Source organism: Mercenaria mercenaria, chromosome 17 (assembly GCF_021730395.1).
Source record: "Mercenaria mercenaria strain notata chromosome 17, MADL_Memer_1, whole genome shotgun sequence".
NCBI classification, from domain to species: domain Eukaryota; kingdom Metazoa; phylum Mollusca; class Bivalvia; order Venerida; family Veneridae; genus Mercenaria; species Mercenaria mercenaria.
In genome coordinates this window covers 70,649,264-70,655,228 of record NC_069377.1, presented here as the reverse complement: position 1 = coordinate 70,655,228, position 5,965 = coordinate 70,649,264, and positions in this window count along the sequence as shown.

Below are 5,965 nucleotides of genomic sequence, written 5' to 3'. Positions count from 1 at the left end.
GTTTCTGAGAAAGCTAAAACAGCAAATCTAAATTTGGAAGTTCTGATAATTTAGGTAAGAGCGATCTAACGTTAAAATGTATAAAATGTAGCCCTTTTTGTTCAAAGCAATTAAAATTGTGACAGGATTCAGTAAAACGACCTTGATATCCTTGATGACCATCATCTCCTTGGAAGGAACAGTTTAGTTCTTCACACCGGTTAAAAGGTAAGTTAATAAAGGTACACTTCTGACATAAAAAATTAAATGATGTATTACTTTCAATCAAGTTTGAGTATTTCGCATCATCAATATTTCCCGAACATTTTATGTGAGTCCATACTTCACAAATGTCACAGCTAACAGCTTTACTTCGAGTAGTTACACCTTTTGCACAAACCGGACACGGAAATTTGGGTTGTCTCCCTGTCCTCTTTGTTGACGTTCCGGATTTATTGTCAGTTGAAACATAATCTACGTTTCCCGGTCCTGGGTGCGGATGCACGTCTCCGCTTTGCAGTAGAAAAATTAGAAACACAAATCTTAAATTTGTAGTAGCATAGTATTTCTATAGATTCACAACAGTTCTCATTGAAGGTACGAAATGACTGAGTCCAATATTAATCAGTGGTGGCGAAAGGTACGATATTAAGTCAAACGTAAAAATATCTCTTGTAGGATTAAAATCTAGAATAATCAATGTCTCTTCAGCACGATAAAACTCAAAACTTCTTTCTGGCTGGTTTGACTTCGATAAAAACGCACAGCCGCCATTTTGTGACCTTGACCTTTTTCTTAACCAGAGTTGTTTCCCTATTGCCTCAGCAGACGTTGTTAAGTAGATAAGAATAGGAATTTTGATGAAGTTAAAAAGATCGAACAGGCATGAAGTGACGACAGCCTACAAATATGTTCAATGTCATGTAAGCATCTTGAACGTTGGTCAAAGACAACCGTATTACTAACAGGGGATTCCCCTCACAGTCTATATAATCCTTTTAGAGTAGTCAGAATAGAATTTTCTCTAATGTGAAAAAGAACGAACAGTCACAAAATATATGATAGCATTGAACAAGTACACAAGTTCGTTCAAAGCACATGTAGTCTCATATAGATGAAAACTACAAGTCAAGCAAGTCGCCCTTCTTACAGCGCGAATTGAAAAAGGGCGATCATCTTCTCTAATGTCAAAAAGAGTGAAAAGGCATTAAGTGTCTCAATGATAGCATTGACAAGGTTGCACCAGTCTCATAGTCAAGCAAGCACATCATCTTAGAACGAACATGCATGAAGTGTCTCAATGATACCATTGCACAAGATCGGACTTTCGTTCAAAGCACATGTAGTGTCTCATATATCTCAGTCAAGCAAGTCGCCCTTCTTAGTGCCTCAAATGAGAAAGGGCGATCCTCTTCTTTAATGTAAAAAGAACGAACATGCATGAAGTGTCTCAACTGAACAAGATCGGGCGTTCGTTCAAATCACATGTAGTGTCTCATATATCTCAGTCAAGCAAACACATCATCTTCTCTAATTGTAAAAGGAACGAACAAGCATGAATAGTCTCAATTGAACATGATCGGACGGTGCGTTCCATAGTCCATGTTTGATATTAATGAAGGCAACATGCATCTTTTATACCTGTGACAATTCAATTTACTCAAAACTTATTTTTGTCTTTGTCCCGGATGTCTTTGTTTGAAAATGAACGAACACTCATGAAAGTACACCCCCATTGTATAGCGCGGGGGTCTTTTACCAATCTATTTCTCATTTTTTCTCGCAAAATTTTCTTTCTCAACACTTCACCTTTCACACAAGCACTCATTTTCAATTCAAATTTTTCCCTTAACCTGTAAAATACGCATTATATGGGGAAATTGGAATATGCTGAATTTTATATTAAATAAAATGTCCAAACGGAATCCAATAACTTCAACTTAGGCGCATTTCACCTTATAATGTGTATAGAAATACACTGTCACGTCATGACGTGCCCGTCAGACGCCGTATTTTTATTTGCGTACTGCGATTTTCAAAGATTTTTTTGCAAAAAATCCACCGTGAACACATACCTTTTTTATTTCAGTTATCTAATTAACATACCTTAAAAAATGCCAAAAAGTAAAAAAAAACTTTCACCGCGCGCAAAAAAAAAAAACATTATATAAGACAAAATATGCGAACTGAGGTGCAGTTTTTAGTATTTATTTCACCGCTCAGAGCGTGCGATTTCCTTCAATAATTGCTTAGATATAGCTTAAAAATTGATTCTTGAGTATTTAGTTACTTGCAATATGAAAAAACTGCCAGCAGGCGGGAACACATAAATTCGGACAATTTTCCACTTGCTAATGGCGGAAAAGATAACTTTTCCATGATAAAAGCAGGTACTATAGGTGGCGCTACATATAACACATTAGACAGGAACTGTGCAAAATATATATGCATTTTCGAAAAATATAGTCTTTAATCAACATTTAGACCAAATTTCTTAAATGTACGTTAATTTCTTACTTTTTTTGGTCTAAGGTGTTAATCCAGCTTAAAATAATTTTCTTTAAAAGCATTTTGAACATTTGGAATTAACGACTGAACAAAAGTGAAAATGTCTTGCATATCACAACTGTTGTTTTAAGAATTGCATAACAACTGTAAAATAAAAAGAGCAAACACAGTATCTGGATGAACTCATTTTCGTAGCAATTTGGAAAAGAGTATTATTGCATTTGATTAAATATTTGATGTTCCATGCAATATCGTTGCGATCCCATACTGTTACACTACGTGCAGTAAACTTCTATGTATGTTAAAAAAACACTTGCTTAAATACAAATGAATTCCATCTTTTTGCTCGAAGTATAACTTATCAGATTTATGTTTTAGAAATTGCACAAGCTATCTCATTATGAATTTCGACAACTCGGGAGTTTAAAGAAATATAAAATTTACAAATGAAATGCTACTCGTATGTGTGCACTTACAACAATACTGAAACGTATTGCTAAAGTATATTTTCATTTCATAACTTCTCAAAATATGATGACAGTGAGTTGTTTTTTTACCTGATAGTTACTCTAGCACTTTTTCCGATCTTCTCAGTTATTATAGCTCATATGCCCTGCTCACGGTCATGACAAAAATATGCGAATTTAAGCATTTCGTCCGGTTGGAAAAAGGTTGAAAATAATAAATTGATCTTGAATGTTGACATAATTTTAATGTCTTTATTCTTTGTAGAAAACTCCTTATCTACACACAAGATCGAACTTTACAGCAACATGATAGTGTGTTAATAACTTTTCAGGATACCAGCACTGTATTTTACGATGAAATGTTTAGTACATGCATTTATTTTAGATTAAAACATCTTATCTCAAGCCCACGACATTTTATCTCGAGCCCACGACATCTTATCTCGAGCGCATGGCATCTTATCTCGTGCGTTCGACATCTTATCTCGTGCGCGCGACATCTTATCTCGTGCGCATGACATCTTATCTCTTCCCTTAAATAATGCACAAACGGGCACATGGGGTCTCCTTCATCATCAAAAGCTGGAAAGTTGCTTTACAACCAAAATTGTGTCGGTGTGACGTTATACCCAGCATCCTTCTGTATAATTTTTGTTGTCGCACATTGGGAAAATACTATTTGCTTGCCTCAGTGAGATGAATTTTTGTGAGCGCGACCTTTGCCTAACCCCTTCAGCCAAGCGTGAAGTTTATCTTACAGATAGAGGTCCTATGTTTGCTCGCGGGAATCGATCTCACTGAGTAAAGCATAAAGTATTTTCCAAATGTACGCCAGAGTTATAATCTGGACAAAATTAGCCGGACAGATGGACGGACGCACGGACGCACACATGCACGCGCGCATGCATATTTCCCTGTATCTATATGACATGAAAACATTAAAAGTTACACATCGTGTCACTGATGGACTCACTGATGGATTGAAGAATATGGGGTGGGGTCAGGAGAATGGGGATAGAGTAGTAACATTTCGGTGGGGACTGACAAACTGATAAATATATCATAACTATTCATTACGTTTACCACCTTTTACCTCAAATTTTATTAATACAATCGTGTTATTCCGGAAGGCTATTTATACTATTAACTGAAGCACAGGTGTTTGAAGCTCTATCAACGAAATATATGTGCAGGTTAGATCTCTTGAAGAGGTCGTAGATCTCTGTACTATTTCATAGCATATATTTATTGATAGAGCTTCAAGCGCCTGTGACTGAAGGTTGCTGATTTCTGCGCACGGTATATTTATGTCCACCTTCGAAGAAGGAGGGGTATATTGTTTTGCAGATGTCGGTCGGTCTTTCAGTCGGCCGGTCGGTCTGTATGTAGACCAATCCGTTTCCGGATGATAACTCAAGAACGCTTGGGCCTAGGATCATGTAAGTTGATAGGAAGGTTGGTCATCACCTGCAAATGACCCCTATTGATTTTGAAATCTGTATGTCAAAGGTCAAGGTCACAGTGACCCGGAATAGTTAAACGGTTTCTGGATGATAACTCAAGAACGCTTGGGCCTAGAATCATGAAAGTTAATAGGGAGGTTGTTCATGACCAGCAGATGACTCCTATTGATTTTGAGGTCAGTATATCAAAGTTCAAGGTCACAGTGACCCGGAACAGTTAAACGGTTTCCGGATGATAACTCAAGATTGCTTGGGCCTAGGGTCGTGAAAGTTGAAAGGGAGGTTGGTCATGACCAGCTAATGACTCCTGTTGATTTTGAGGTCAGTAGGTCAAAGGTCAAGGTCACAGTGACCAGGAACAGTAAAACGGTTTCCGGGCGATAACTCGAGAAGGCTTGGGCCTAGGATCAGGAAAATTGATAGGGAGATTGATCATGACCAGCAGATGACCCCTATTGATTTTGAGGTCATTTGGTCAAAGTTCAAGGTCAGATTAGCCAGGAACAGTTAAAACGGTTTCTGGACTATAACTGGAGAACGCTTGGGCCAAGGGTCATGGAAGATGATATGAGGTTCATTATGACCAGCAGATGATCCCTATTGATTTTAAGGTCAGTAGGTCAAAGGTCAATGTTACAGTGACCCGGGACATTTAAACCTTTTCCAGACAATAACTTGAGAATGCTTGGGCCTAGGATCATGAAACTTGATAGGGAGGTTGGTCATGACCTGCAGATGACCCCTATAGATTTTAAGATCTGTAGGCTTAAGGTCAAGGTCACATTGACCCGGAACAGTTAAACCCTTTCCAGACGATACCTTGAGAACGCTTGGGCCTAGGATCACTGAACTTGATAGGGAGGTTGATGATGACCAGGAGATGACCCCCGTTGATTTTGAGGTCAATAGGTCAAAGGTCAATGTCACATTGAACCAGAACAGTAGAACTTTTGTTTACAGTGAGCAAATAATTTATGTTCCTTGTGCAATTACTGAATGCATCAAGGGGGGCATTTCGTGTTCGACCAGCTCTTGTTTGGATTATATTTAGAATATAAAAATGTTCCAGAATAAAGCAGGCCGTCCCTGCACGGGGCCCCTCCATCAAACGTATAGGTTCTATTTCATAGTTTTAGAGATCATGTGATATGTTAATTTTGGCTTGAAGAAACAATCTCCCGCCGAAATATTTGTGCGAGTACGTTCTAATTATGGCATTGACAGACAATTAAAACCTGATAATGAATCAAATAAAAAAAGTAATGTCGCAATATCAGGAAGTTATCGAATTGCAGTAAAGGTCCATGCGGGATAATTTATTTTTTTTTAACTTTGAAGGATAGAAAAATGAGAAGGCCCGTAAAGTTGAAACTGTAGTGCCAATATTTACACGTTCTGTAAAAACGATTTGAATATGGCGGGCGTTCAAACCAAAGTAAAAATTGACAGAGCGCACCGTATCAAGCAATTTACATAGATTCATAATGGTGAAATTTAATCATAACTCGACTGAAAGGAAATGTAACAGAAGGAATTTGAGAAGTTGAA